Below are 17,107 nucleotides of genomic sequence, written 5' to 3'. Positions count from 1 at the left end.
GCGGGTTGCAGACAGGAGGTGGCGGCGATGTCACGGCAGCTGCTGGTGTCTCCGATGTCACGGCGGCAACTTGTGTCTGGGCGCGGCCCCCATGATTCGCGCTCTGCAAATGGTTTCCCGACCGGCGCCTACAAGCCGTAGTGTTGTGGGAGCTGGATCGGCAGTGTTGACACCATACGCCAGTTGCTCGGCACGTTCGACGTGTATGTCCTTCGTTGCCGCATCGGTAACACTTGAGGAATGGCTTTGAACCCCCTTGAGTGAATGCCAGAGAGCCATTTCGGAGAGGAGCAAGAGCAGCTAGCACCTGATTTTGAGTGGACTCTGCTTGCTTTTGCAACCCCAATCCTAATTCCTTTAAGGCTTCTGCTATAAATGCCTGTGAAGCTGTTGGCATTAATGCCATTCGCTCTAATGCTTCCTCAATAGTCCAATTTGCCCCTAAAGTAGCTAACACTCTCTGGGTTGCTGGATTGCTATTTTGCAAGGCACACTGCTTCAATAGTGCCCCCTTCATGTAATCTCCCACACCAGCCCGATCTATAGCAGTAGCTGCTCTATCTATAAAATTTCCAAATGATTCCTCCCTTCCTTGCTTAATACCCATATAAGCCGGTAGCCCTCCTGGCTCTTTAACCATATCTATTGCAGCACGCACCAACCTCATAGACTCTCTAAGTTTATCAGCTCCCGATATCATCTGTGCCTCTGTACGCAAATATGCCCCTAAGCCCATCAGCTCCTCTACTGTCACCCCATGTAATGGGTCTCCCTGGGCTCGTTGTACAGCAACCGATTCATTTACCAATGCGTGCCAATGGGCATTAAACAATAACTGCTGATGCTGAGTGAATATCAACCGAACTATTCCTCTTAAATCATTAGGACATAAAACCTGAGTATTAAAAAGATAATCTAACATTTGCTTAACAGGTTCACTTTTTACTCCAAACTGACTAACCGTAGAACGTAGCTGAGTTAACAGCTTCCAATCTAAGGGAGTATATTCTGCTATATTATGCGTAAGGTTCCCCTGTGCATCATACTGTGGTGTGTATGTAACTGGACATGCAAGACTAGAAGCTATTTCCACCGCCTCACCATCCCCCATTTGCATTACTTCTTTCGCCAAAGCAGCCCAAGCTTCCCTCCTCTGTTTAGCCATCTCCCCCCATGGATCACGGTGTGCCCCTGGGATGGGATCTGGCCCTTTAAGGGTGCTATGCTGCTGGCGCTTCGGTGCGGACACCGAGGTTTCGCGCGGGGGGGGCAGTGAAGCAGAGGCTGGCTCGTGCGGGGGAAGCGGGAGCCCCCCCTCCCCCGCTGGAGCTGACAGTGAAACCGGAGCCGGCTCACGCGGAGCCAACCTGCGGGAGGGAACCAGCCCCCCCGCTGGAGCCGCCTCGGGCGGGAGAATGGGCCCCTCCCCCACCGAAGCTGTAACCGGAGCCAGCTCATTGAGGGGTAGCGGCGGAGGCAAGGCTGGCGGCGGAGGCGAAGCTGGCTTGCTCCTACCCCCACCATCCGACTCGCCCTCCCCCTCTGACAGGAAAGGTGCAGACGGTTCCACTGCGCCTATAGAGAAATCCTCCACACCACTTTGCTGGGGACTCTTAGGCATAAGTACCTTAGTTACAGAAGGTGCCAGGGGATCATCTTCACGACCATACCCTATATTCCTCTTATGAGCTTCTGTTGCCCTTTCTGCTGCCTTTCTCTCAGAGACCTGCTGAAGTAACGTGTTATACACCACCCGCCACAACTTCCCAAATTTCTTTGCTGACTTATCATCGTCTAGCACTGTATCCCACAATATTTCCCCAAACTTTCTCCACTCTGATAACTCATGAACTGTATGAGGATTAGAAAAGATACCCTTAGAATGGCCATAAGCTAATAACCCTGGTAACTCCTTTTTTAAATCTATCCCTTTTATCCCACGCCGCTCTAAATAGGCGGTAAATAAATCATATGCCGCTTGCCTATCCATACCTATTAATCAGCGCGCGCTGTTGCAGCTCTCCAGGCTCCTGCGGACATGTATTGGCTTAAGTCACCGTTGTGAACCTTAAGGGTGCTTCAAATTCCGGCACCGTCCCGGCTGCTGGGACCCAAACCCAACTTCCGGACCGTGGCGTAATCCCTTTTTCTTTTAATCCGAGAAAAAGGGCAGAGATTCGGTTATGCCCGCATTCTCCACCATTTGTCGACGGAAGGGAACCAGGACATCATTTTGATAATCACAGGCTCGATTTTATTGATCAGTATGGCGGGTTAAATACAGTTAGTAATGAGCTTCATACATATTGCAAAAGTTGAGCTCAGGATTGGTCAGCTTGCATATCAGCATCCACGCCTACTTCTACATTCCTATGGTTCTACTTTTGATACTTTCTACATATTCTTAGGATGTATTCAGGGCTAATCTCAACTCCCTATCCTCATGTTGCAGCAAGGTCGCTGCTGACTCTTCCTTTTAGCTTGCTGACTGCTGACTTTTCTCCTTCAGTTTAACCAGTGGCATTATATCAGTGTGGCCTTTCTCAGCTAACCAATTATTAATAATGCTCTCCACACACCTGGGGCCAGGCATTCCTTCCAACCTGGGCCAGTTTGGGTGGGCTGGGGGCAGCCCCGAGGCAGGCGGCAGTGTGTGCAAGGGCCCTTGGTGACACGCTGCAGCATGGTCACCGTGGCATCGAATGGAACCGGGTGTCCAAGGGCCCTTTGTGACACCCCGTGGCATAGGAGCTGGCGGTGACAAGAGCAGGCCACAGTGCTTGGAGCACACCGCGGGACAGGACAGGACAGAGCGGTGCCGTGAGGAGCCCCCGCACAGCGCGCTCGTTCGCGTCCCACCCGGAGCTTTTCTTAAGCGTTGTTCCTGCAGCTGAGCTCCAGGCCAGACCACAGGACCTTCTTACCTGTGGTCTCCCTGAGGCTTCTCTTCTGCAGGTGCCCTTGAGGCCAGACCACAATCCTTCACAGGAGTCTCCTGTCCTTGTGGCAGGAGCCCTTGAGACCGAGTGCAGGACTTGCTGTCCTGTAGCCTTCCTGAGGCTTCTTTCTTGACGGTGCCTTCCAGGCAGGACTGCAGGACTTGGTGACTTGGAGCTTTTCCAAGGCACCTCTCCTGCAAATAGCCACAAATCCAGTCCGAGACATGGAGCAGCGACCCCCAAAAGTGCCCAAGCTGGCCTGGGTGGAGGAGGAGGAAGAAGGCCCTGCAGCTGCCCTGGCACAGGACACTGAAGAGGTGGTGCCATTCCAGCCACCACACGAGGGTGAGTGGCAGAGCTGTGCAACAGGACTGGTGCCTGCGGCCAGCTTGGCTCCACGCCATTCCGTGCCGGGCCGGGCCGTGCCGGGCCATGCCATGCTATCCCCTGGGGACGTGCCCCTGGACAGGACGGAAGAGGGGCCGGGCAGACAGCCCGCAGTGGCCGTGCTCCATCCCCTGGCGCATCCCGGGCCTCTCTCTGCCTGGGGAGCGCAGGGCTGGGCCCTGTAGTCCGGCCCCTCCCGCAGCCCCTCATCTCTGGCTGCGCTCGCTCTTTGCCAGATGCAGCCCCGGAGCGCACACAAGAGCAGGAGTCCCGCCGTGGCTGCTTCCGCAGAACAGCGCAGGTACCTGCAGCCATCCCCACCTGGGCTGGGCCTGCTCTTCCTGCTCAGCCCAGCACCGTGTGTGCAGCACTCCATGCAACATCCCTGCCTTCTTGCCCTTCTCCTACAGTTTGTTTGCAACTTCATCAAGAGGATTAAGGAGGAAGAGACCATGGGCGCAGGCCTCAGACCATACTCGCCCATCTTCCAAAGCAAGAGCAGTGCTGCCCTGCTGGCTATGCTTGTAGAGGAAGATGTTTACAATCCCAAGCAAGTAAGCAGCCTGTGGCCAGGGTTTGATCCCCCCAGGAATTGCTTGGCCTCCAAAGGCAGGCATGCTGGCTGCTGTGAGCCTTTCAGGCCACATGGCAGCGTGGTGGCAAGGGAAGCACCCCTCTGCAGAAGCTGGGAACATTGCTCTCTCTGGCAGCTTTCCAAGTCTCCCGGTGCCTTCTCCAGGTGCCTGCCATGGTCAGCTACATCCACCAGTGGCTCTTGGCCAATGATTCTGCTGAGCACAGGCTGGACAAGACCCTGCTGGATCTCACCGAAGCACAGCCAAAGGACGCCGTCATGACGCTCCTGCGTGTGGCCCCGTCCTGTGACAGGTATGGGGCCCACCTGCCCCTGATGGGCTCCCCAGCCCATCACCCTGCACAGCCTGCCCCAGGTGTCTGACCAACAGAGTGTTCCAGGGCCCTCTGGCTGCTCCCTTTCCCAGCCCTGGCATGGCAGCCCCTGAGCCTGCTGCCACGCTCCCTTGCTGCCTCTCAGGGCTCTGTCCCCACAGGGCTGGGCTGTCTGGGTGCTGCTGCCAGGGGGGCAGTGGGCAGTGGCAGAACTGGCAGCCAGCTCAGCTGGCCCCGGTGCTGTGTCTGAGACCCCCCTGAGACACAGCTCTAACCCCGCAGAGCCGCCATGGCCATGTGGAAGACCATCATGGCCTCAGCCAGGACTGCGGAGCTGGCACAGCTGATACTCCTGGATGTGCTGGGGAGCTGGCCAGAGCACAGCACCTGCACCTCCGGTGGGGGCGAAACGGCTGTCTTTGCCCTGGCTGTGAGTTTCTGCAAGTGGCCTTTGCTGGCCCCAAGGCTGCCTCCCCAGCAGCTCTCCATCCTCCTTCCCCCACTGCATCTCCCTGCCTCAGGCGCTGGCCTGAAACCTGGCCCAGGGGCAGCTTCAGGGCCACCGGGCTCCGTGCTCCCCCCTGCGCCTCTCCTGGCCTCTCCCTGCCACGCTCGGGCCCGGCCACACGGACACCTGGGCACTGAGCGCTGTCTCGGGGGCTCTGTCCTTTGCAGGCAACGGTGGTGATGTGGAAAATCCTCCAGGTGCCCTGTCTCCCACGGATATTGAGGCTGTATTTCCCCCAGCTATTTGTGCATCTGCTCTTCCAAGTGTTCTTCAGCACTCTGGATACGCCAGAGGAGGTCCTTACCTTCTGGAAGGCATGCCAGGAAGAGCATGGCCTTGCCACCAGCCCCAACAGGTGCTCTGTGCCAGTCCTCCTGGCCCTGCCACGTGGCCTGCCAAGGAGCCAGTGCTGCCTGTGTGACCTGGGCTTTGCTCTGCACACAGGTTTGCAGTGCGGACCCTGAAGTCCCTGCTCTGCCTGCTCCGCTGCGAGGATGTGGTGGTGGCAATGGAACGCAGGTGTGCCTGGGACACGCTGCTCTCTGTTGACACTCACCACTTTGCCGTGGCTCTGCTTGCCAGGTGAGACCCCCTTCTCCCCACGGCCTCTGACATTTGTGCTCTGTGCCCAGGTGCCCCACTAAGTGCCCGTGGTAATGGGCGGGAGGGCCTTGTCCCTGAGGGACAGCCAAGCAGACTGGAAAAGGCTGGGAGAGGAGGCTGCCCATCAGCAACCAACTCCCAAATGGCCCAGGTCCCCTTGCTGGAAGGGTGCTGGGGGAAGATGAGAACTAGGTGAGCCACTCCTGGGAGAGGTTTGCCCCACTGCCTCAGGGGTCTTGTTTCCTTTCTCCCCTCTTCAGAGAAATTCGCCGTCTAGCCATACACTTCTGTTCCGCGGTTGCATTCTACCTGCTCGCCCTGCTCGGCCAAGAGATGCCATACTGGGATTTCCCTGCCCTGGCATTCCTTGTGGAGGTGAGCCTCAAGGCCAGCACTGCCTGGCTGAGCTGCCTCCCAGCTCTCTGCCCTCTCGTAGCCACAGCTGCCAGGACAAAGACACCCGTGCCCGTGCCCTGTGCTGCTGCCTGGGCCATCTGCTGCTGCCTGGGCCCGGCCCTTTGCGCTTCTGGGCCCTGTGCGCTTCTGGGCTCCTGCCGGCCGGCTCCCCTTTCACTGCCCTGTCCCTTTCAGGTCCTCGACTGCCTGGACTTGAGGGAATGCAGTGACAGTCTTCTGGAGATCATGGCACAGAACCTGCAGAGCGAGCACATGGCGAGGCGTTACTTGGCACTCAGAGGCCTCGTAGTGCTGGGCAAGAATCCCTTGATGGTGAGAATGGGCCCGTGGCTGAAGCCCTGCAGGCAGCGTGGGGCTGGGCAACGCAGTCGCTTGGCCTTGCCTGGCCTTCGGGCGCTGGGGCAGCTGCTCCCAGCTCTCCTGCCTCCCGCTTCAGCTGCCCGAGTGCTTCGGGACAGGCCTTTGGCCTCTGGGCCCTGCGGCAGCAGGGCGGCCTTTCACAAAGTTGGCTTCCACGCAGGCCGAAAAAATGCGGAGCCTGACTGAAAGTCTTGTGGAGCTCCTGGAGGAAAATGATAGTGACATGATCAGGATGACCATTCTTCTACTCAGACATTTACTCCTGGATAATGGTGCCCCAATACCCACCCCCATCGCCCTGCAGCTGGCTGAGGCGCTCCTGCCACTCTTTGACCGCGTAAGGCTCTGTGCCCACAGCCACGGCCACTGGCTGCTGCCCGCACACTTGGTGCCCTGTGCAGATGCAGGCCTGTGCCCTGGGGGGCCTGAAGCAGCTGATGCTCAGCTCTTTTGCCCTTCTCTTTCATACAGGATGATATCCAGGTGCAACTGAGCTCCATGTCTGTCTTTCAAGAGATGCTCGACTTATTAACAGAAGAGGGAAGAAAGGCCCTGAAGTCCCACGTGCGCCAGAGCCTGCTCCCACTCTACTTCCACTGCCATGATGAGAATCAGATTGTTGCTGAGGTGAGCACTTGTGGCCAGCTACTGTCCCCCTGGCAGGGGGTTGCGCTGCCTCCTGCCCTGGCACCTTGCGGGCTGCAGCCTCTTCCAGCCTGTGGCATCGGCTGCCTCCTGTGCCCTGCACTGTGGGGCCATCAGTGCGTCTCTGCTGCTCTCCAGGCCTCCCGGGAAACGCTGCATTCTACGGCCAGATTCCTGAAGAGGAGGGATCTCCAACAAATGCTACAGGTGGATCAGAGGTTTGGCGAGTGCCTGGTAAGAGCAGCCGAGAAACCCCAGGCTCAGCCTGGAGAAGGCCCCTGAGCGCGGTGCTCAGTCTGCGGGGCTGGCAGCTGTGCCCCTGCCCGCTGCTGCTCCCAGAGGCCGCGCAGCCTCTTCTCCAGGCTCCCGTGGGCCCGAGCCGGGCGCCCACGCAGTCCCGGCCCAGGAGGGCGGCGGGGCGGCACCGCGGCTCCCCGGGTAGCAGCCGGCCCTCCGGCCCCGCCCCTCGGGAGCCCGGCGCCAGCTGCTGCTGGCCACGCCTCAGGGCTCTGCGAGCAGGGGAGGGCCGGGCCTGGGCGGAGGCAGCGCCCGGCCCGAGGCCTGGGCCCGCGCCAACCCTTCCCTCCTGCTGCTCTCTCCAGCTGGCAGAGGACAGGAGCCGAGCAGCCGAGCACCTGCGCCGGGCCCTGCGCTACCTGCAGAGCCCACAGGAGCCCCTGCGAGAGGCGGCCGTCAGCTTCATGGGTGAGCCACGAGCCCGCACTCCCTCCCCTGCCCACCGCAGCTGGGCCCCGGCCCCGCCTGCTGCCCCGGCAGCGCCACCCGGGCCCGGCGCCGTGGAGGCCCGCCGGGCCCGGGCATTGCTGCTGCTGCCCTCTGGCAGCCGTGCCCTTGGGCGGCAGCACGCGGCAAAGGCTCGGGCTGAGCCCTGCGGGGCCAGCAGCCCGTGTGGCCACAGCGCCGGCAGCGCCGCTGGCAGGGAGCTGTGCTGCTGGGGCCGTGACAGGCTCTGTGTTCACAGGGATGGCCGGCCGGCACCTGAGGGGGCAGCAGCAAGAGCTTCAGCTGATCTGCAGTGGTGAGTGAGTGAGGGCAGCGGGCTGACCGCGGGGGGCAGGCACGGGAAGCTGCAAGCCCTGCCCCGGCTGCGGAGGGCTCTGCTCCCGTGGCCAGAGCACACAGACATTTCAGGGCCACGTGTGGCATTCGTGGCCAGCAGCTTTGGGCTGATCCCCTCGGTCCCTGCTCCCTGCGGGCCATGGCAAGAGCCGGCTGGGATGACCCTGCCAGGGGGTTCACCTCGGCTCCCTGCACATCCGGGATCTGACCTTGGCTCTGTTCCTCTCTCTTGCAGCCCTTGAAGAAATGGCCTATGACAGCAGTCCCGCAATCAGAAATGCTGCAATTGAATCTTGTTTAGTTCTCCGGGCTGTACAGAGAGCTCCGTACTCCACATGGCATAAGCTGCGAGATCAATTCCGCAGTGCATTGAAGAAACGGCCTCGTCTGTGGGGCACTGCCTTGCTGTTCTGCTGCAGCTCCTCAGAGAGATGATCTGCGCAAGGCTCTGTCTGCTGGGCCTCTTGAGCCAGCAGGGGTTTTCTTGTTCTTCTCTTCGATTTTTGTGTTTGTATTTTCCTTTTTGTTGACAATGTAAATATAGAGTATCTTCCAATACACAGAGTCCCAGGATCTTTCTTTTCCTGCACAGTGTCCGTAGGGCATAGGGGAAGAGGGGCAAAAGGGTGCTTGTGCTCATCCAGCTGCCCAAGCGTGCAGTGTTTCAGGGAAAAAGGCCAGAAGCCCCTTGGCCTCTGGTGGTTCTGCTGAAGCCTTTGTGCTGCCGACAGAGCGGCTGGGCAGGGGCAGGAGCTGTGGGGATCCCTGCCAGAGCGGTGCCTGGAGATGGCCACAAGCCCTGTGCCACGCAGGAAAGGCCATCCGCGTCCTCCTGCCCGTGTGCTGCTGGTTGCTTTGCTGAGGGCTCCCAGGTGCCTCTGGATGGGGCTTCTCTGGAGCTGCTGTGGGGCTGTGGCGCTGCTGCCTGGAAGCTTGGCCGGGCTGGGGGGACACCGTGAGTCACTGGTAAGCCCTGAGCAATGGGTTGGCAGAGGCCATAAGCAGCCTCCTGGCAGCCGCCTTGATCCTGACAGCCGGCTGCTCTGGCGCTTCCTCGGTGGCCGGTTGGAGGGACCCCCTGGAATCAGGCGTGGAACCCTGGTCCTGGCCTTTCAGGCCTCTGAGGCCAGGAGTTGCGGGGCTGGGCGTGTGGCCTGTGCTCCAGACTGGAGCCCCCTGCCCCTCAGCCTTAGGCATTGAGCTCCACTGCCTGCTTGCTGAGTCTTGCTCCTGTTGCTCCAGGGGAGGCCTAGCTCTGTGGCTTTAGGTCCCATTGAGCCAGAAGAGCAGCAGCTTGGATCCCAGAGGGGCCACAGAATGGCCCTCTTGGACAAAGGGCATTCCTGTCATTTCCAGGGCAGGGCCACATGAGAGTGCAGCGGGCACCTTCAGGGCCACCTGGGCCACCTCTCTGTGTGCAGGGCTGGCTCTTTGCTTTGCTGCTCTCGGCCTTTTGTCGTCGTACTCCTTGGGCTGCCTGCAGCGAGGGGCAGCCCTATAAGGAGGGTGAAAGGCCCCGTCTCCCACATCTCAAGGCGGAAATGCAGCTCTCCCGGCCCTCAGCCCACGCTGTAAGCAGAGCAGAGCCTTTTCCCCAGCCCTGATGGCTTTCTGCCTGCTTCTGGCCCCTGGCCACCATGACCCACTGCACTCGCTCTGAGTCACCTACAGGATGGCTGGTGCCTCTTAATTTGCTGACCCTGGGACGTGAGGGTCACTGAGGGAAAGGTGGGTGTCCCAATGCTGAGGGCACACGTGGGTCACTAAGCAGACTTGGGCCTTCCCCAGCAGGTTGCAGGTGTCTGGCCTTATGTGTCGTGTTACAGTGGTTGTGCTGCTGCCTGGTCCTGTCCCTCTTGTCACCCTCACCCAACCTGGACCCTCTGACCTGCCTTCAAGAAACCCTGTTGCATCAGACATGGTGTCAAGAGCCCTCCTTCACCTGCCGCTCCAGCGCACATTACAAGCTCCGGGCCTGAGAGCAAGGTGGGCTGGGGCAGCTGGTCTCTCAGACCAAGAGGGAACCGCTCTCGACAGCAGCGGGCCATGGACGTTCCCCGCACCAGGGGATAAAATCATCTCCAAGTTTAGCTAGTAAGGTAGTAAGGTAGAAACCATTAACTGCCGGCAAATCTGGCACTAGTCTCTAAGTTCCATTAGGTTTCTTTATTGCTAATCTAGGAGGAATACATTTTGACTCCCATTCTTCCAATAATCCTGATGTCAGGAATTTATTCATTGTTGCCTCCGTTCTTTTCCCAGCCTATAGTCTTCAAAGGTATTGCTTTCTGACTATGGCCTAACTCTTGTCTGCAGCTCAATTGTAATGGGGTCTGCTCATTTGGATTTTCCTGGGCTATCAGTATCCCATACTCTTGGCTACACCTGATTCAATACTTGCTCTAAATAGTTATTCTTGTTTGTTGGTCTTGTGTCAATTGTCAGTCCTACTGCTAAAACCAATTTGTCTTCAGGTACCTTCAACTTAATTTTTCTTTTCCTAAACGGAACTGCTGTATCAAAATTTTCAAGCAAATCTCTGCCTAGGACAGATTTGGGTGCGTTTGGTAAATAAAGAAACTGATGGATTGCCAGTTTCTTCTTGATTTTCCATTTAAGTGGTTGCAGGAAGAATGCATTTTCTGGCTGGCCCGTGGCTCCTATTGCTTGAAGATAGTTCTCACTTTTGGGTATCAGTGCTTGATTCAAGAGTGAAAAATGGGTTTCCACTATTTATTGAAAATTCCACCTCTTCATCATCCTTTAGCCTTCTTTTAACCTGCTAGGGTAAGAAGTGCTAGGGTAAGAACTGCCCGTCTCGGTCATTTCTTATCATCTAGAGCGGCTACAAGAGTTTGGTGTACTTTGTCTGCTAACTCTGGGCACTGGCCCTATTTCCAGTGTCCTTATTTCTTACAATATGCACATTGATTTGGCCCCAGCTTGGTCTGTGCCTGGTTTGAAACTCCTCTGCCTCTGCTACTTTTGCCCCTGCCTCTGTTTCATGCGCGTCCTCTCCCTGGTGCTGATCCAGAGCTGCCACCATGGCTGCAGGGAGTTCTTTTTCTTTTTCTCTGTCTTTATCATCATACGCTTTCGATGCTTTTCTCATTAATGCCTTTAAGTCTCTCTTTACAGGCTCTTTCAGCCTCTGAAGTTTCTGCCTGACACCTGGGCTAGATTGCCCTAACATCAGGGAAACGGACTGCTGCTTTCCCATATCCGACCAGGGATCCAGAGCTGTGCTTTATGCGCAGCTGCTCACAACCTGTCCACAAAGTCAGTGGGTGACTCGTGCTGGCCCTGTGTAACATTATCTATTACTGACCAATTTATTGCTTTTGGACTAGCATTTTGTAATTCAAATTTGACTAGTTCCTGGCATCTGGTTAACATTGCACAGCTGCCTGCATCGTTCGGGTCCCACAAAGGGCTTACAATAGGAGACAGCTGGTCCACTGTGCCTTGTAAGGCTCCACTAGCAATTTGTCCCTGCGCACGTGCTCTGGCTACCTTGATCACCAACTCTTTGCTGGTTTTGTTAGCTCTGTCAACATCAAATCAGTAGCACCTCACTCTGGGTCTTGATTCTTGACTATGCACTCCAATCTTTTTGCTACTTTGCCTGGGTTTTCTCTATACATTTTCACTTTTTCCCACCAACGGTTCCGCTCACTCGGAGAAAAGCAGATGTTCACACACATGGCTTCTCCTGGGCGACTCAAGACTAGCCATAAGCGGGGGACTAAAGGCAAAGCTTTCTTGGTTTTATTCCTTGTGTTGGTTGTCACTGGGGGTCTCTGAAAGTGTCCCCTCACCTCATCCTCACTGCCATCTGGGTTTCATTCAGGGGGCCGCGTGGTTGGCTGAGGGGGAGTGTACTCGAGCTGGCCTGGAGTAACTCGGCTGTAAGTCTTGGACACCTAGGACACAATCTTCCTGGTGCATTGGAGCCATTTTCAAACATCTCTGCCCTATGCTGGATGCTGAACAGCTTTATTTTCTGCCTCTTTTCTCTTTCCAAAGTTAGGACTAAAGGTCCTATGGGGCCAAATAAAAAAGCCACAATTCTTTCTGCCCCTCAGGTTTATTCTTCAGGGTAAAAAACATGTCTGCATATATGACTGGATCTCATTTTTCTTCTTTGCTTCAAAATAACATCAACTGTAAAAATGTATCATAAAGTTTCAGCAGGGGTCACTTTTCATCGCTTCCTAATTGACACCAAGGCTACCATTGGGTAGGCTATTTCATCCAATTACCTTTCTTTGAAAAATTACCCTCTGGCATTCCTCCCAAATCTTTCTCCACTGCTAAATTACGTTCTAGTGGACTCTTTTTAATACCATCTTTACTTCTCGTCTTGTTCATTCTTCATGCTATCAAAATTTCAAAACTTAACAGGATCTAGTAGTACTTCTCCTTTCCTTCTCTTCATCCCCTGTATACTCCACTTCACACACATGGGCTGTCTCTCAGTCACCCAGCACCAATATTCTTTTTTACAGTCCTAACAAGCAATGAAAATAAAAGGATTCCACGTTCCACACAACCTTCGCGGAATTGGGGTTTGATCAGACATAAAACAAATTTCTTAAAAAACCGCCTAAAGTCATACCCGGGAGTATATACTCGTGTCAACCTGGAGTTCACAACCCTTGACTTTTGATGTAGTGTCTAAAAGATTGAGTGACTGCTCGATGTTGTTCAAACGCTTCTCAAAGTCAGACGAGCTCGGTGCTGTGCCCATTTCCCTGGCGTGTTCCGGTTGGTGTTTATTTGTCAGTTAGCGTATGATGGTTTGTTTTCACGTAGCCCGTGCTTTCCACACGTTGGTTTACCCCTAGGTTTTGCCCTCCGTCAAAGCTGTCCCTCATGCCATTGCCCACTCTTTGTTCCAGCTCCTTCCCTGCCTGTCAAGATCATGCAGCTCTTTATTCCTGAACCTTCCCTGTCAGTTTTGCCTTGGACCAATCCCTGACTGCACCACCCCTTTGGAATTCCCCTGTTGCTGCAAGCCCCGCTGGTCCAGGTGACCTACCTTCTCCTCCCATCTGGCCTAATTAGTCCCAAGCAACTGATGTAATCCCCTGGCTCCTTCCCTGCAGATTCCTTATTGATCAATCCTCTGTATCCACCGCCCGAGTTGTACCCCTATAAAATCCCACGCACAGAAGTGCTGGCGCCTCTTTGCTGCTGAATCCTTCCCTTGGAATATACCTTTGCCTCTAGAACCTCCCTATCCAGGAGCCTCCTCCTTCTCTTTTGCCTGCTCCGTGCTGCACTTAGTAGATCCTGAACCACTGAGCAGTGACTCATCAGGTTCAGCCGCAGGCAGAACCCACGCCTTGGCCATTCCCCACTCCTGGCGCAGCGCCGCAGTTTTCCCAAGAGCCAGCCCGGGCTCCGCTGGGCTGCGTCACTGGGGAACCTGTCCCAGTGCCTGACCGTGCTCTGGGTGAAAGACCTTTTCCTGATATGGAAATGAAACTTGCCCTATCCCAGCTCCCTGCCCTTTTCTCCAGTGCTGTCACTGCTCCCAACAGTGACGAGAGCTGCAGCAGCCCCTCCGATTCCCCTCAGGAGGATGGTGAAGACCACAATGGCGCCCTTTACTCTCCTCCAGGCAGAAGAAAGTGGCCTCAGCTGCATCTGGGGCTTCCCCTCCAGACCACACTCCATCCTTGCAGTCCTCCTTTGCATTCTGGCTAAAGGCTTCATATCTTTTTCTATTGTCCTGCCCAAAACCGTGCCCATCTGCTTCCAGCACTTCTCTTGGCTGCTGCTTTAGGGTGTGGGCACCATCATCAGAGACACAGAACAGCTTGTCCTCCCACAGTTATCCTTATCCTCTGCACTTGCACGTGTCTGCCTTGATGTTCACTGGGGAACTTCCCACTTTGTGGCCACTCATTGCTGTGCTCAGCAGGGACACGGTTTTGTTTGGACGGGAGCTGCCGGAGCGACATATGCAGCCACTGAAGCCGAGAATAGCAGAGGCTGGGCAGATTCTATTTGTCCCAGAATGCAGGAAAGAGAGTGAGAAAAGCACAAGGAAATTTCAGACTTTGTTACTTTGTAATCTAATTGCCCCGGGGAAACTCAGCAATGGATGGTGCTCCGCTGCTACTGCCAATGCCTTCCATGAGAAAAATTCATTGCAGGAAGGAGCAACATCATCTGACAGAGACCAAGTGTGCCAGCAGTTGCTCCAGCTGCTCCTGCCATCAGCCCCTGCAGGAAGGAGCACAGCCCCCAATGCACGTGGGCTTTGGCTCCCTCTGGCACAGAAGCCCCCCGGGGGCACAGGTCTCTGGGGCAGGAGACGGGCACCAGCGCTGCCAGGGGCTCGAGGGGTGGCGGGTCTGCTTGGCCGGCCACTCTGCCACACCTGCTGATGTCAGCGCTCCCCGGGCCCCAGGGCTCAGAGCAGCATTCGTGCCCGGGCCCACACCTTCCTTGTGCAGTCACACCCGCAGGTTTAGGATGGCCACCAGCTGGGACGTGTCCCAAGGAGGCCGTGCCAGTTTCCCTGCAAGGTCCCGTGCCCTTCCCAGCGCGGCTGCGTCAGCAGCCCTGGAGGCTCCTTCTGCTGCCCCTGAGCCCGCAGAGCAGGGCAGCCTTTGCTGATGCTCTGAGCCCTGTCTAAAGGGCCCTTGCTAAAGATCTTCTCGGCCTGGCTTAGACACCTGGGGCCAGGCATTCCTTCCAACCTGGGCCAGTTTGGGTGGGCTGGGGGCAGCCCCGAGGCAGGCGGCAGTGTGTGCAAGGGCCCTTGGTGACACGCTGCAGCATGGTCACCGTGGCATCGAATGGAACCGGGTGTCCAAGGGCCCTTTGTGACACCCGGTGGCATAGGAGCTGGCGGTGACAAGAGCAGGCCACAGTGCTTGGAGCACACCGCGGGACAGGACAGGACAGAGCGGTGCCGTGAGGAGCCCCCGCACAGCGCGCTCGTTCGCGTCCCACCCGGAGATTTTCTTAAGCGTTGTTCCTGCAGCTGAGCTCCAGGCCAGACCACAGGACCTTCTTACCTGTGGTCTCCCTGAGGCTTCTCTTCTGCAGGTGCCCTTGAGGCCAGACCACAATCCTTCACAGGAGTCTCCTGTCCTTGTGGCAGGAGCCCTTGAGACCGAGTGCAGGACTTGCTGTCCTGTAGCCTTCCTGAGGCTTCTTTCTTGACGGTGCCTTCCAGGCAGGACTGCAGGACTTGGTGACTTGGAGCTTTTCCAAGGCACCTCTCCTGCAAATAGCCACAAATCCAGTCCGAGACATGGAGCAGCGACCCCCAAAAGTGCCCAAGCTGGCCTGGGTGGAGGAGGAGGAAGAAGGCCCTGCAGCTGCCCTGGCACAGGACACTGAAGAGGTGGTGCCATTCCAGCCACCACACGAGGGTGAGTGGCAGAGCTGGGCAACAGGACTGGTGCCTGCGGCCAGCTTGGCTCCACGCCATTCTGTGCCGGGCCGGGCCGTGCCGGGCCATGCCATGCTATCCCCTGGGGACATGCCCCTGGACAGGACGGAAGAGGGGCCGGGCAGACAGCCCGCAGTGGCCGTGCTCCATCCCCTGGCGCATCCCGGGCCTCTCTCTGCCTGGGGAGCGCAGGGCTGGGCCCTGTAGTCCAGCCCCTCCCGCAGCCCCTCATCTCTGGCTGCGCTCGCTCTTTGCCAGATGCAGCCCCGGAGCGCACACAAGAGCAGGAGTCCCGCCGTGGCCGCTTCCGCAGAACAGCGCAGGTACCTGCAGCCATCCCCACCTGGGCTGGGCCTGCTCTCCCTGCTCAGCCCAGCACCGTGTGTGCAGCACTCCATGCAACATCCCTGCCTTCTTGCCCTTCTCCTACAGTTTGTTTGCAACTTCATCAAGAGGATTAAGGAGGAAGAGACCATGGGCGCAGGCCCCAGACCATACTCGCCCATCTTCCAAAGCAAGAGCAGTGCTGCCCTGCTGGCTATGCTTGTAGAGGAAGATGTTTACAATCCCAAGCAAGTAAGCAGCCTGTGGCCAGGGTTTGATCCCCCCAGGAATTGCTTGGCCTCCAAAGGCAGGCATGCTGGCTGCTGTGAGCCTTTCAGGCCACATGGCAGCGTGGTGGCAAGGGAAGCACCCCTCTGCAGAAGCTGGGAACATTGCTCTCTCTGGCAGCTTTCCAAGTCTCCCGGTGCCTTCTCCAGGTGCCTGCCATGGTCAGCTACATCCACCAGTGGCTCTTGGCCAATGATTCTGCTGAGCACAGGCTGGACAAGACCCTGCTGGATCTCACCGAAGCACAGCCAAAGGACGCCGTCATGACGCTCCTGCGTGTGGCCCCGTCCTGTGACAGGTATGGGGCCCACCTGCCCCTGATGGGCTCCCCAGCCCATCACCCTGCACAGCCTGCCCCAGGTGTCTGACCAACAGAGAGTTCCAGGGCCCTCTGGCTGCTCCCTTTCCCAGCCCTGGCATGGCAGCCCCTGAGCCTGCTGCCACGCTCCCTTGCTGCCTCTCAGGGCTCTGTCCCCACAGGGCTGGGCTGTCTGGGTGCTGCTGCCAGGGGGGCAGTGGGCAGTGGCAGAACTGGCAGCCAGCTCAGCTGGCCCCGGTGCTGTGTCTGAGACCCCCCTGAGACACAGCTCTAACCCCGCAGAGCTGCCATGGCCATGTGGAAGACCATCATGGCCTCAGCCAGGACTGCGGAGCTGGCACAGCTGATACTCCTGGATGTGCTGGGGAGCTGGCCAGAGCACAGCACCTGCACCTCCGGTGGGGGCGAAACGGCTGTCTTTGCCCTGGCTGTGAGTTTCTGCAAGTGGCCTTTGCTGGCCCCAAGGCTGCCTCCCCAGCAGCTCTCCATCCTCCTTCCCCCACTGCATCTCCCTGCCTCAGGCGCTGGCCTCAAACCTGGCCCAGGGGCAGCTTCAGGGCCACCAGGCTCCGTGCTCCCCCTGCGCCTCTCCTGGCCTCTCCCTGCCACGCTCGGGCCCGGCCACATGGACACCTGGGCACTGAGCACTGTCTCGGGGGCTCTGTCCTTTGCAGGCAACTGTGGTGATGTGGAAAATCCTCCAGGTGCCCTGTCTCCCACGGATATTGAGGCTGTATTTCCCCCAGCTATTTGTGCATCTGCTCTTCCAAGTGTTCTTCAGCACTCTGGATACGCCAGAGGAGGTCCTTACCTTCTGGAAGGCATGCCAGGAAGAGCATGGCCTTGCCACCAGCCCCAACAGGTGCTCCGTGCCAGTCCTCCTGGCCCTGCCACGTGGCCTGCCAAGGAGCCAG

Source organism: Melospiza georgiana, chromosome Z, assembly GCF_028018845.1.
Source record: "Melospiza georgiana isolate bMelGeo1 chromosome Z, bMelGeo1.pri, whole genome shotgun sequence".
In the NCBI taxonomy this organism is placed as follows: domain Eukaryota; kingdom Metazoa; phylum Chordata; class Aves; order Passeriformes; family Passerellidae; genus Melospiza; species Melospiza georgiana.
This window is presented reverse-complemented; position numbering follows the sequence as displayed.